The sequence below is a fragment of the Dipteris shenzhenensis genome, chromosome 26 (assembly GCF_047967505.1).
Source record: "Dipteris shenzhenensis isolate YYH24624 ecotype China chromosome 26, Dip_SZ_1.0, whole genome shotgun sequence".
Classification (NCBI taxonomy): Eukaryota; Viridiplantae; Streptophyta; class Polypodiopsida; order Gleicheniales; family Dipteridaceae; genus Dipteris; species Dipteris shenzhenensis.
Window position 1 is genome coordinate 32,968,442 of NC_141621.1, and position 16,262 is coordinate 32,984,703.

Below are 16,262 nucleotides of genomic sequence, written 5' to 3' on the forward strand. Positions count from 1 at the left end.
TAGTCGATAGATGTTTTTTCTTGATCGGTTTATGAAAACTTTGAAGGGATTAATAAGGCAGAGAACAAGACTAGAAGCAAGCATGGCAGAGGGATGGCTTGTGCAAGAGTCATTACTATATATCACAGAGTTTCTTGCATCCATGGATCCAGATATGCCGCAAGCGCATCCTTTGCGAGGTTCCCAAAGGAAAAGGGATTGAAAGAAAGATAAACAAAGAGCAAAGGGAGAAATTCAATAAGTTTTGTATCCTCAATAGCAAGGAGATGCAGAAGTGGATTGAGAGACATGAAGTGGCCAAACCAAAAAGAATAAATGCAAGGAAGAGATTCAGAGTAATGTACAGGCGATCGCAACTATATTCATGGGATCTCACCCTTCTCCCCACTTACATGTTACTTGATTGGCTACAACTGGCTCTACGTAAAGCCGAATGTGATGGAAATACAATAAACAAGCATGAGTAAGAGTTATCCTCTGGATGCATGATGCATGTAAGTTTCTTACCTCTTGACGTAAGGTAATTATTTGTGGCAATATACGCTATAAAATAGATGCATCCTCATTGTTTTAATGATGCTCTTTTATAGTACAAAAAGTATAATGCATTATGGTCATATGGATTACATTTTCACGTGGAACGCATCGATTCAAAGAGAGTCATATATGATTGTAGATTCATGGCTAACTTCACACATGATAGTTGAGCAAGTGCTTTGGATACCAATCTTCTTTCCTCACAGTTGGATTACCGGTCCATACACAAAATCTATGAAATTGATTTTAGAGGATTTAGCATTTTCATTCATGATGTAAAATGGTTTGGAACTATTTACAACAGTCCCCATGCGACAGTGAGGAAAGACAGTAGTGGTTTTTTTGCGATAGACTCCACCAAACTTTGGACCGATGAAAGTGATACTTTTGTTCTTCTCGAGCATTGTGAGCAGGTGTATACTAATGATTTAATTAATCGAAGCTTTCATTTTTAAAGATCAATTGGTACATGTACTTAAGCATAATTTCATATAATTGATGGCATTTGACACCCATCTTCAATAGAGGTGGTTTTTTATCCAGATTGTTCTGATCCAAGATGGTGGTACGTGATCCAAGTTGCACCACGAAGTAAGAAAATTTTTGAAGATAGAGATGTGGATATGGAGATGCCACTATGAATGCTGGATCCAATTGACCCAGATGGATCTAGCAAAGAAGATGAAGATCACAATATGAGCCAAGAGGAAGATGCACATAATGACATCGTATGGGAGGAAGATGGAGATCACGATATTGAGGAAGAAGATGACGATCATCAAGAATCACCTGAATTTATTGAAGAAGATGGTCAAGTCTTAGGTGAATGTACAATGCTAGAGTATGATGATGATATAGGAGATTGACTTGGTATAGAACTGGAGATAGACTTGTTCAGTGCGCTAGACTTGGCTCACGATGAAGCCGTTGATGTAAATGCTCTTCATTTATTTATTTCATCTCAAACATGGACATGAATATATGAGATTCAATCTTGATGTAGATGCTCTTGTACTTTTATTCTTTCAAAGGATCAAACATGTATGAAAAGAAAAAAATTATGTCATTGGAAAAAACTATCTTTAAAGGTCAGTATGAGGAAAAACACTCTCTGTAAAATGTGGCTATAGGAAAGTGTCTTAGAGTTGCTATATAATGACCTTTTACAAGTCTGGCAAACGTCGCTATATACCAACGTTTTATAAATGTTGTTGTATAGCAACCATTATGAAACATTGTTATATAGTGACACTTTTTTAAACTCACTTTGCTTACCAATGATTAGCATCTCGTGCCCGCTAAACATCGATGCTTAACCATTGGAATAAGGCCCGTGTGTGGTAGTGTTAAATTCATTGAATGGAGTGATGTCTCAAGATTCTTCTAACACTACTTCCAAAAAGAAATACAATTCTTGACTCAATAAAGGATGCAAAGAAAATTCTTGCATCATTAGAAATTGATTACAAGTTAATCCATGCATGTCCCAATGATTGTAACCTTTATAGTGAAACATATGAGCACTCTACAACCTATCCATAATGTGGTGTAGCTTGATACTAGCAAGATGCACAAGGACAAAATATATTTCAAGAAAGGTAAATTAAATATGACACATGTCTATCTTAACATGCATCTCACACATGTTTTTTTATGGATGATTAGATGGGCTTATGGATTGGCAATCTTGAAACTACTCCACAGATGTAACATTCATGCGGCTAGTAGCAATCACAATATACAATATCTAGATTCATAGCTGACCATAAACAAGGGGTATCTACTGTTAGCACTCATTGTGCCAGGCAAGCCCGAGCTAAAAAACATGGATGTGTATCTAACGGTATTGGTAGATGAGTTGGAAATTCAATGAAGTGAAATATAGGTTTATGACATTTCAAAGCCTTTGGGACAATGTCATTTTCAAGTAGAAGGCATTCTAACATGGACCATGCAAGATTTCCAAATTTCATGATTGCTCAAGGATAGAAATTCTACTCCTCTCGATTTACCAAAGATGATTTTTGATTTAATGTGTTATTTTTTCTCTTCTTTCACTTCTCTAGACTTTTTTCTTGTGCGAACATTTTGAAAAGTCTCCAAGTGTATGGATACTATGCATGTCCAAATTATGGAGATAGCTTGTGTAGTTAGTACTCAAAAAATATTGCAAAGATGGTATATGAGAAGCACAATCAGTTTCTTCATATGGACCATTCATATCGAGTGGATCCATCTTTTTGGGAGGTAGAACTACCTTCTATTTCTCCAGTCATAAGATCTGGCAATTGGGAGAAAATTTGGCATGATCCACACGTCCGAATACCTCCATCTGGCTTGCAATATCTTCCCATATCTTAGATTCTTACTTATTGGAGGCAACATTAAGTCATGTATCTATTGGACCCAATGCAAATATTTAAAAATGTGACTTTTTTTTGTGGAAAACATATAATTGGGGATAAAGATTACCCCAAAGCAGGAGAGGACTTAAAAGTGATGAAAATGAAAAGATCCTTCTAGCCAAAACAAAACTATGCAGGCAAGGTAGTTTTACCAACGGCACAATGGGTATTGATAAAAGAAAAAGAGACCTAGGTGAATGCTATTATCATGGGTATGAAAACCCCAACATGATATGTGGATACCTTAAAGGGTGACTTTATCTTGAATGAAAAACAAAGTGATATATAGTCACATGATTGGCACAAAATGATATGGTAATATTATTTCCAATTGATTACAAAACATTTTAGAAGTCTTGTTTCAATTTTACTGACACATGATTGTTACTATAGTATTTCCAATTGCTTTATGGGTATGTAGTATTAAAGATGCATCAGATGCCATCAACAAGATTAGCATATTTTTAAGGTATCTTAGAGGGTCTACAAACATATCTCTAATTTTAATTCTCATTGCAAATGTTAGTTCCATTGCTTACCAACGGATAATGCGGTTGGATATCATCAACAGAGAACAAGAAACTATCTATTTTGCAAATGAGAATCCTCATCATCATGAGCTTGAAATATTTTGCATCCTCAAAGTTACCCTAAGATACCATCATTGTTGATGGTAAAGAGAATATATGTTCACATCTCTATCTCCAAAAATAATTGATTCTACAAAAGAGCGTAAATTTATTTAGTGCAACTTTTCAAAGTGTTTTAAATACAGACAATTAGGTTTTGATACTTAACTAGACATGCCTACTATCTTCAAAACACATACCAAATTATGCTTATTTGGGGTATTGCAATAGATATTTTACATCCATAAAAATATGCTAGGATTCCATCATCACGGATGGTATAGAAAATATTTTAAATCAAATTAACATAGGTTAGTTGTCAATGGGCCACACCAAAGAGATCCAAATGCAAGTTATTAGACGTTTAGGCATAAAGCTTAGTCGAAAGAGTTTATGTGAGTGATTGTATATCCACACAAGTAGAGGGAATATGGTCTCTTGGAAGATTGTAGATGTAAACCTCATGATTATTCAAGGAGTAGTGATGTGGATAATTAGAGACTTCCATGGCCCCTTGGTGGAGAGAATTAATGTCTAGCAATATTTCAAAATCTAATGTTTAGATTGATGAGAATATCAAGAAAAAAGAACATTGAGATTCATAATCATTTCATCAAGGAAACAAATTGGTGATATTAGTGTGTTGCCCTACAAAAGAGAAGCTCTAATTTGTTCATAAAGGCTTGTCCATGAGTTTTGACTTTGACTAGTTCTTCTCACTCCCATGGATGAGGTTCTTTGCTCTTCTACTTTTGCTATATTTTCTAGTTGGGGGCTTGACCTAGATGGTACTTATGTTGAGAGATATTAGAGAAACTGTGATGTCTTAGGGAACTGTAGCATAGAACTACTAAAATAAGGTTAATCCAGCTCTTTTGCTTTTGTTGTAATGTCTAGTTTAGTGTGGGTTGATGTAGATGGTACTTACTCTAAGAGATATTAGAGAGAGTGTGCAATTCCTTTGAAGGCTATAGCATGGAAGTTCTACAACAAGCTTGATCCTCTTTGTTCACAATCTCCCTTGTTTGCTATTTGACTAGATTGTACTCACTGAAAAGATCTAGGACAACCTAGATCTTGGGGTGACTCTATTGGATAAGCAACCTAACAAGTTCTCAAGACTAACAATATTTGACCTAATATTCACTTTAGATGTTTGACCCTTAGGTAACCATATGCAGGCTTGTAAGTCGGTCATACATATGTCTATGCTTGCTCCTTATAAACCTCTTGTCCATGCCTTGAGGCCTCTATAGTTGTCAATCTTTTTAGCCATACGATAGCCATATATGCTACTCCATAGCCAAGCATGTGGGTACCTAGGATGCAAAATGAGATACCAAGGTGTGAAATCTCATTGGTCTCCTAGTTTGGAGACTCACAACTATGAATTGATCTTTTCCTTTTGCCATATGTAAGTTAACAAGAATGCATTTCTTAACACATCGTAGCATGCTAAAAGGCAAAAAATGTAGAGATGATAGTAACCTTGAGAAAGGCACATTACATAAAGAATAATTATAGCTTTACTATATCGTAATCATTTTACTTTGCAAGAGAGTCAATTGATATAATTGGTATCTCCTTGACACACTAGATGCATGGCTTGGTTGTGATCATTGATGATAAGTAGATAGTAACATGTCAATGTTATACTACATCATAATCATTTTACATTTTCAAGAGAGTCAATTGATATAATTGGCAGCGCTTTGCTACACTAGATGCACGGCTTAGTCTTACTTGTCTCAAATTGTGAGGTTGAATGGGTAGATAGTAACAATATGTCAATGTACTTGAAGTACATGTTTCATATTGTATGATGTTATTTAATTTTAAACATGCTGATTAATGAGAAATTGCTAAACACATGAAGTGGTAATGACCACATTGAGCATATGTTTTTGCAAGGAAAAGATCTTATTCTAGTCTAGAAAGAGGAAATAGTTCTAAAGGTGATGATGTTGACCTCATATATGGAAAGTTGGGAGGAGTCCTTATGAGTTTAGGAAAGTCTCATGTACCACAACGATCACAAGTGAAGAAGATATGTTAGATAAGGTAGGTTCGTGGGATACCTTAAATAAAGTCAATGTAAAGAGAGGGCCTAAAGTGGATGGAATCACTCAAGAAAGCATAGAGGTCCTATAGTTGTCTTTCTTAGACGCATAGATCTATTTTAGTTTTCTTGATGTGTTTCAATGGGCTTGGCTATCGCAACAAATGATTTTGGTTAGCTTCTTTATATGCAAACAATTAGCATTAGATTTTGGGTTGTTTGCTACATTTTCATCCAAACATATAACTCTCTTTTACAATCTAAAAAGGATTCAAAGATACATAAATTGATTACCAACCATGTGAAAGCATATGTTATAGAGAGTTCGTCCTTTTATACTCACGTCAAGATCCACGGTCAGTTGGAATTAAATTCCAGTCATCCAATCATTGGCACTTCCTTATGCGAGGAAGTTGTCATCTATGCATTGGCGCATCAATGTCAGCGCCACAGTGTTCTGCAGAACTTCACTGGCTGATGGAGGTACGTTTGCAGGTCGCAATCAACTTGGAAGATGAAGGAAGTTGCTTTGCAGGTCGTTTTCAAACCCTCCTATGGGGCCCTCAACGTGCGAGAAAAGCCCAAGGCAAGCTTTTCCCAAATATGAAAATGGGATAGTCTTTAATTTAAGAAATGTTATATTGGGCTTACCAATAACCATTTGTCATGCAAGTCTTTGATTGAAAATTTCATGTACTCTATGGTGTATGTGGCATAAATTCACAAATTTTAGGATGTTGGGAAACTCGACATTGGGAAAGTGGACATTGATGCCTGCAAATCGATATGACCACAATGTCATGGTAAATTCTATTGACACTGCAAGAGTAAAATCGCTGATCGAAATCATGAGAAGTTTTCATAAGGGAAGAGAGGAGCTTTCCATATGAAATTGTCAAAGGAATCTACATATTTTGATGGGAGTGTCCAAAAGTGGAAGCATGATAGTTAAATCGGAAAAGGTGAAGGCAGAAAGTGCCAGGCGAAAGCTTAGTGTTGGGTGGCAAGGGACCATAAGTTCCGCACGTAGTGGCCGGAGGCAGCCCTGCACACCATGCGTGCCATGGTTCAGTGCAAGCATGGTCTCACCGCCGCGGCAAGCATGATGTTCACCGCCGCCCTTGGCCGCTACGTCGTGGAATTTAAACTCCCCGCCATCAAGCTTTGGCTTGGCACTTTCAACTCTCCCGACATCGCGGCCAGAGCTCATTCCCAGCTATTCCTCCTTTTATGGAACTTCTGCTTCTTGCTCTCTCTCTGCATTTTGTACGTCGGACAATCAAACGTGCTGCCCCTTGCTCTTTATAGCTCCATCGAGGTATCCTCTCCTCCTCCTGCGTCAAGCTGAAGCAGCAGCTCAGCCCACTCCGGCTAGGCCCGTCCCTTCACGCCGACGTTTCCAGCACAGCTATGGCTGTTTTGCCTAAACGACTTATTAACGCCTTCATTGTGCAGTTTTGTGCTCTGCAGACAATACATCAACATTTTTTAATTTCTCACTCTCTTCTCTCTCAGATCCTTCCTCCAATTCTTCGCCACGAGCATCTTTATAAAATTTATTAGTTCGCAACCCACGGGCTACAAAGAACGAATGAAGTGACGTTTCTAGGCAGCAGACAATGCCCGGAATCACAGCGGCTGCCTGATGCGCCTTGTCGATATGCCCGCGGATGCACATTAGTCTCCGGTCATATATGCATAGAATTCCAGCAAAAATTTGAGTTCACTTCAACCTGCTTTATTTTTTGCCAACATAAAAGCAGCGTGATTTGACATGAAAGACGCTCACGATGTAGGGCGAATCTAACATTAAAATACTTCGTTTTATTGCTGCCATGTCATGTTCCAAATGGCAGTGAGTGTGATACCTGAAATTTAATGCATTGACGACTTCAACAACCTCTGGTCACAACTAGTCTGTCACCCTTAATCGCCATTGCTTCTTCCAACCCATTCACGTTCCGCTTACTTTGGATAGACTATAACATCACGAATATGCTTGGAGGATGACAACTGTTTAAAGTCTTCGCATGAAGCGCCCTGTCCTCTGAATCCACTACAATACGGTCATTATACAAGACAGCTTTGATTTTCGGCGAAAGCAATGGTAGAAATTATAAGAAACATTGGCAAAAAGTTTGAAGTTCTTAACATGCATCTCACACATGTTTTTTTGTGGATGATTATATGGGCTTATGGATTGGCAATCTTGAAACTACTCCACAGATGTAACATTCATGCGGCTAGTAGCAATCACAATATACAATATCTAGATTCATAGCTGACCATAAACAAGGGGCATCTAATGTTAGCACTCATTGTGCCAGGCAAGCACGAGCTAAAGAACATGGATGTGTATCTAACGGTATTGGTAGATGAGTTGCAAATTCGATGGAGTGCAATATGTAGGTTTATGACATTTCAAAGCCTTTGGGACAATGTCATTTTTAAGTAGAAGGCATTCTAACGTGGACCATGCAAGATTTCAAATTTCATGATTGCTCAAGGATAGAAAATCTACTCCTCTCGATTCACCAAAGATGATTATTGATTTAAGGTGTTCTTTTTTCTCTTGCTTCACTTCTCTAGACTTTTTTCTTGTGTCTTAACATTTTGAAAAGTCTCCAAGTGTGTGGATACTATGCATGTCCAAATTATGGAGATAGCTTGTGTAGTTAGTACTCAAAAAATATTGCAAAGATGGTATATGAGAAGCACAATCAGTTTCTTCATATGGACCATTCATATCGAGTGGATCCATCTTTTTGGGAGGTAGAACTACCTTCTATTTCTCCAGTCATAAGATCTGGCAATTGGGAGAAAATTTGGCATGATCCACACGTCCGAATACCTCCATCTGGCTTGCAATATCTTCCCATATCTTATATTCTTACTTATTGGAGGCAACATTAAGTCATGTATCTATTGGACCCAATGCAAATATTAAAAAATGTGACTTCTTTTAATGGAAAACATATAATTGGGGATAAAGATTACCCCAAACAGGAGAGGAATTAAAAGTGATGAAAATGAAAAGATCCTTCTGGTCAGAACAAAACTATGTAGGCAAGGTAGTTTTACCAAAGGCACAATGGGTATTGACAAAAGAAAAAGAGACCTAGGTGAATGCTATTATCATGGGTATGAAAACCCCAACATGATATGTGGATACCTTAAAGGGTGACTTTATCTTGAATGAAAAACAAAGTGATATATAGTAACTTGATTGGCACAAAATGATATCGGTAATATTATTTCCAATTGATTACAAAACATTTTAGAAGTCTTGTTTCAATTTTACTGACACATGATTGTTAGTATAGTTTCCAATTGCTTTATGGATATGTAGTACTAAAGATGCATCAGATGCCATCAATAAGATTAGCATATTTTTAAGGTATGTTAGAGGGTCTGCAAACATATCTCTAATTTTAATTCTCATTGCAAATGTTAGTTCCATTGCTTACCAATGGATAATGCGGTTGGATATCATCAAAAGAGAACAAGAAACTATCTATTTTGGAAATGAGAATTCTCATCATCATGAGCTTGAAATATTTTACATCCTCAAAATTACCCTAAGATACCATCATTGTTGATGGTAAAGAGAATATATGTTCACATCTTTATCTCCAAAAATAATTGATTCTACAAAAGTGCGTAAATTTATTTAGTGCAACTTTTCAAAGTGTTTTAAATACAGAAAATTAGGTTTTGATATTTAACTAGACATGCCTACTATCTTCAAAACACATACCAAATTATGCTATTTGGGGTATCGCAAAAGATATTTTACATCCATAAAAATATGCTAGGATTCCATCATCGTGGATGCTAGAGAAAATTATTTTAAATCAAATTAACATAGGTTAGTTGTCAATGGGCCACACCAAAGAGATCCAAATGCAAGTTATTAGACGTTTAAGCATAAAGCTTAGTCAAAAGAGTTTATATGAGTGATTGTATATCCACACAAGGAGAGGGAAGATGGTCTCTTGGAAGATTGTAGATGTAAACCTCATGATTATTCAAGGAGTAGTGATGTGGATAATTAGACACTTCCATGGCCCCTTGGTGGAGAGAATTAATGTCTAGCAATATTTCAAAATCTAATGTTTAGATTGATGAGAATATCAAGAAAAAAGAACATTGAGATTCATAATCATTTCATCAAGGAAACAAATTGGTGATATTAGTCTGTTGCCCTACAAAAGAAAAGCTTTAATTTGTTCATAAAGGCTTGTCCATGAGTTTCAACTTTGACTAGTTCTTCTCACTCCCATGGATGAGGTTCTTTGCTCTTCTACTTTTGCTATATTTTCTAACTGTTGGGGGCTTGACCTAGATGATACTTATGTTGAGAGGGATTAGAGAAACTATGATGTCTTAGGGAACTATAGCATAGAACTAGTAAAACAAGGTTAATCCAGCTCTTCTGCTTTTGTTGTAATGTCTAGTTTAGTGTGGGTTGATGTAGATGGTATTTACTCTAAGAGATATTAGAGAGAGTGTGCAATTCCTTTGAAGGTTGTAGCATGGAAGTTCTACAACAAGCCTGATCCTCTTTAATCACAATCTCCCTTGTTTTCTATTTGACGAGGCCCTAGATTGAACTGACTAAAAAGATCTAGGACAACCTAGATCTTGGGGTGACTCTGTTTGATAAGCAACCTAACACACTTTAGATGTGTGACCCTTAGGTAACCATATGCAGGCTTGTAAGTCGGTCATACATATGTCTATGCTTGCTCCTTATAAACCTCTTGTCCATGCATTGAGGCCTCTATGGTTGTCAATCTTTCTCGCCATTCGATAGCCATATATGCTACTCCATAGCCAAGCATGTGGGTACCTAGGATGCAAAATGAGATACCAAGGTGTGAGTATCAATGCTCCATGCAAGGTGTTCATATTGCTAATATGGTGTACTTTTTCTTTTCTAGGTATGTGAGCTCAAAAAAAAAAAGATCCCACCATGCTTGAGAATGCTCGAGTTATGTCAGTGGAGGTAGTTTGTTTAGTGGAGGAGACATTTCCACGTTCTATTCTCACAAGCCAACTACATCTTATAGTGCATTTGGTGGATGAGATTGCTATATGCAGTACTATACATGCATGATGGTTGTTCTTCCTCGAGCGCTTCATGAAGACCTTGAAGGGCTTCGTGAGACATAATGCAAGACCCAAAGGTAGCATGGCCGAGGGTTGGTTGGTACAAGAGTGACTTGTATATATTTCTAAGTTTCTTATTGATGTGGATAGCTCTCTCCCATGACTATGGAGAGATGATGAAGACCTAAGGATGACCTCTATTGTGCCTCAAGGGAAAGGATGCAACAAAGTAATAGACACGGAGTTGCGTAAGAGTATCAACCTCTATTGCATGCTTAATAGTGATGTGATGAAAAGGTGGGTGACAAGATACGAGGATGCAAAGGCAAGAAGACAAGAAGAAAGTGCCCTATTTCGTACACACCACGGATCTCGTGTGCTATACTCTCAGTATCTAAGAGCACTTCCAAAAGATATTCATGTGGATTGGCTACTTGATGAAATGGAGAAAGTAGAGAAAGATGAGGGGATGCATATCACAATGGAAGAATGGGAGTATGCTAGGGGATGCATGAGCAAGGTCGGTATATAGAATGTTATGCATAAGTTAGGAGCTTTCAATAATTTAGATTGCTTATTTAATTGATTTTTTCTTGGTGTAGTGCACTATGTTCAATGCTATATGGTGTGAGGGCAAGCATTTTGGAACACAACGGATTGATGATAAAAGAAACACACAAGATTGCAGCGTCATTGCTAGCTTTGAGGGAGCCAATGGAGCCATGGATGATTATTGTGGCATAATCCAAGATATTATTAAGCTTGACTTTCGACGCTTCTTTGTGTATGTTTTGGATGTAAAGTGGTTTAAGGATGTGGTGGAAAGAGGCCCTAATGCAACAATCAAACGCGATGCAAGTGGCTTTGTAACTATTGACTCCACAAAGTTTTGGCAAAGTAGGAAGGACACACTAGTACTACTGCAACAATGTGAACAGGTACTGTGCACACATATAAAATTACTCGCTTTTAAATATTTGATACCTTCGATGCAAGGAAAATAACATGATTGTATTTGTGTTCGAATTAGGTTGTCTATCAACCAATGGTGGATGATAACAGATGGTGGCATGTCATACCTATTATGCCACGTTCCAAAGTGATGTATAGTACATTTACTAATATGGAGCGTATGGAGGATGATCATGGCCATGGACGTGATGATGACCATGATATGATAGAGGAGGATGATCATGAGATAGGAGATACAGATATTGAGGCCATTACCCATGAGGACGAGCCTACCATTGGTGATGCTGATTTCGATGAGCACATGAATAGCACAAGTAGTAGTGGGTTGAATGTATTTGTAGATCTAAACACTTTTTTGGATTTTGAAGTAGATAGTTTGGCAAGGGTTGATCTCATTGAGGATGAGATTGAACCGTAGCCCATCATTGATATTGGCAAAACTATTTTACATATTGTCTCATTCTCCTCACCTCACTTAATTCTTACATATGTGGGCTTGCAAAAAAGCACTGATGTTTTTGTTAAAATTATGTGCTTTGGTAATCATGGGCAATGTTTGGAAAGCAGTGATGTACACCAAAATCTCACTTTCTGTATTCTCTATTTTACATCTAAATACGCGTCTAAATATGCATCTAATTCTCAGTGTAGACGTGCTAATACACGTGCAAATAGATGCACTGACAAACGCAGTGTTAGACGGGCCCGTATTTTCTCAATGTAGATGTGCAAATAGACTTGTCAATACACGTGCAAATAGACGAGCTATTAGACACACTATTAGACGCGCCCGTAATTTCTCTATTTGAGCAATGCCTATAGATGCACCCGCTATTTTGCGCATCTATCAAGCGCATCTATAGTTGATTTGTGTTGTTGTGTTCAGACAACTAGCCAAATCTCCATGCTCACGATAAAAGAGAATACAATCATTACGGCAAGAATGGATGGTATCATAATCCATACCCACCATTGTTAGCATCTTTTTCACTTCATCTCTTGATGCAGGCATGGTATTTGGTGCAAGCAACATCTTCTGGAGCAACCTATCACAATTCAAACATACATAGGCTTCAAATAATGATGATTCGATACACTAATCCATACATGATGATTCTCAAAATAAACAATATCCAAATAATGAGTCAAATTAATGCAAGAGCTAACCTCATTAAGGTCGAGACACTTGTAATTGACCATCCATACTTTACTTGTAGATTCAAGATTGAGAGACAAGCATGTAGTTTAGACATCCTAGCACCCTTGTACAATTGTGTTGATTGCAACTCTTGCATTTTGACCTCAGACTCTGACATCACGTGTCTCCTTCTCCTTCTCCTTCTCCTCTTTTCCTCATTCCCCTCTTTGAATCTCTTTTCCTATTTTCCTCCCTCTTTTCCCCCCTCTTTCCCCTCTTTCATTCTCATGCTATTATGTTCATGCATAAGCATAAGCATATGTCTCCTTCTCTTATGCTCATGCATAAGCATAAGCATGAGCATATGTCTCCTTCCCTTATGCTTATGCTTATGCTTATGCATGAGCATATGTCTCCCTCTTTCAATCTCTTTTTCACTTTCCCTCCCTCTCTTCCCTCTGTCAATCTCCTCTTTTCCCTCTCTCTTTCCCCCCCTCTTTTCCCTCTTTCAATCTCTCTTTCCTTCTCCTCTTTTCCTCCTTTCCTCTCTCTTTCCCCCCCTCTTTTCCCTCTTTTCCTTCTCTCATGAGCATGTCTCATTTTCCTCTTTCGATCATAAGCATATGTATTTGCCTATGCCTATGCCTATGTCTATGCTTATGTTTGTTTTTTGTTTTTTGTTTTCGTGTTTGTGTCTATGTTAGACATGGGATCACGTTGCACGTCCGACTAGTACGGACAGCCTCACAAGAGGAGACATCACGATCTCTATGCTGCAGAGGACTTTGATTCCTCTCAGGCAACACCTGAGGGGACTACCCATGTGACTACCCCTGGTCCGACTCCTCTCAGACATAGCACTGCGACTACCCCTGGTCTGACTCCTCTCGAACCTAGCACTATGACTCCACTCCTCTCGGATGTAGCACTATGACTACCCCTTGGGGAACTCCTTTGCTAGCAGCACATGGATTTGTCGAGAGTCCCGACGAGTTTGTAGCGCAGATGACCGATGAGGAGGCAGCGAGATTCTTCTCTCTACTATCTCAGAGGACCTCAGCAATTCCCTCTCCTACACTGACAGCTGGACCTACTGCCCAGCCATCCCGTCGTGTCCCTTTGACCGAGGGGTCATCACCTACACGTGCCTATCTAAGGGAAGGAAGAGTAGGAGGGGCCGCTTATGTTGTGCTGACTCAGGAGATGTAGATGAGTCAGCACACTCACATCCCTACAGGTCTCCACTTGGTCCCGAGACACAGTATTAGTCAGGTCCCTTGCCCTCTCCTACTCCCACTGCTACTCCTCGCTCCGGAAGCACTCACATAGCTTCCACTCCTTCTGACTCTGCCACTACCATCAGTACTCCTTACCCAATCGAAGACCTCTCCTATCAAATCACAGCTGTTATAAAGAGATAATAGAAGATAGAAAGGGCAAAGTAGTGATGGCCACCATGAGGCGGTTGATCAGCCATCACTTCAAGAGCAGCATTGCTACCGATTGACAGTATTAAGATGACCAAAATAAGCAGGCGGTCATCGATAAATTAAAACAAAAATACCCTAACCTACCAAATTGCAAGTTTAATGAGAATTATATGCGAGAGTGCATGGGTTTGGTCTTGAAGCATCGTATATCAACCTTGCGTACTTCCATCACAAAGGGGATGGCTAAACCCAGTTGGGCAAATAAAGCTGATTGGAAGTTCTTCAAGAAGCAGAATAGGGACCATCTCGAAATGTTCCAGGGTTAGAGCAGGGCTGCGAGGAGATGGCTGGACACCATAGGTACTTCGCACTTTGGTGCAGGTGGACGGTTGGCATTTGAGGCAACCGTGGTAAGTCTACTTCTTCTCATTTAATGTATTGTTCTATTTGTTTTACTACATATTACATGCACTTTATCTAACTCTCATAAATTGGATCCACAGCAACTGCGATGGGTGGTCTTCCTACAGATGCAGAGACGCGATGCACGTTTCGCATAGGAACAAAGCCGTGGTTTATTGAGCAAGAGGCAATGGGAGCAACGGTTGATTGGGCTGAGGTGGCTGCTCGCACGGTATAAGTCTACTCCTACTTGTAATCTCACTTTTCAATTTTTTTTATTCTTTAAGTTCCAATCTAATTTTCAATTTATATGGTTCACTCTTAGGGTCAAAGCTCGAGGGCCCCACCACCGGAGGTGAGCGATCACCAGGGCCAGGGATCACACGCACATGACGAGGGTCAGGGAGTAGGCGCAGCTCACAAGGATGAAGGATCAGGCCAACAAGATGAGGACGAGGACGAGGACGATGAGGACGATTCGACTGAGTAGTAGTAGTAGTAGTAGTAGTAGCAGTTTACATATACTTCACCATGTATGTCATTTTGTATATCGGCTCGTTTGAGCGATTTTGTATCACCCTTTTCGAAAGGATAATTTTATAACAAACAATTTTGTATATCTTCGACATGTATATGCTTTTGTTGCTCGATCATTTCATTTGAGCGATTTTGTATCACCCTTTTTGCAAAGAAAATTTTGTAATAAAAAACTTTCTTTTGTAATTACCAAAAAAGAAAACATCAGTGGGGCAAAATAGGGCTTGCTATGGCCCTGTTTAGCCCCACTAATGCTTTTTTTAAAAGTTCTGTTAATCATTGCCATATAGCGATGTTTACCAGTGTCGCTATATAGCGATGATTATCAGTGTCACTAATGAAAGGCTCCTACACAACTCCTACACAACTCCCGTAAGACTACCGTCGGAACGTGGTCCCAAACTAGCTCACGAGCCACAAGGCAAGCTAGAGTCATCCTCTCCGTCTGAAAGAGCTGACTGTAGAAAATAGTGGTCAGCAACTCTAGAATCTCCTGTGGATCAGTGTGTATAATGCCCTGCGGATCCTGTAAATGCTGCAACTCCATGCCTGCCGATTTAGAACTACTTCCTCATCATGTCCCCCTGTTGTACCCACCGGGCCTGGGAGAAATGATAGGAGAACTCAGCCCGCCGAATGTCCGTGTCCTAGAGCTCAAGGTGCGTGCTTTCATATCTTTCGAATGACCATTATTCTCCCCACATGGGAAGGGGGCCTTAATATCATTGACCCGGACTTGCAGTGCAGGGCATTGCTTTGTAAGGTGGTGGTGAGGGGACTCATGCCTGGGACAAAACCTTGGAAGGATTTCTTTTTTGGACGCATTCAGGCTTGCACACCTACCTTGGTAGATGATTGGGTAGACAGCCCTCGCTGGATTTTTACTTCCGCCTCTTTGAGGTCTCCTGCCTCTCCTCTCTTGACTACCATCCTAAAAGCTTGGGGGAGCTTCAAGAACACTCTTCGAAGGGTTCCGCCCTCTACCCTTGAAGAGATTGATAGGCAGCCGATCATTTGGAACGATAGTATACTTGATGAGCA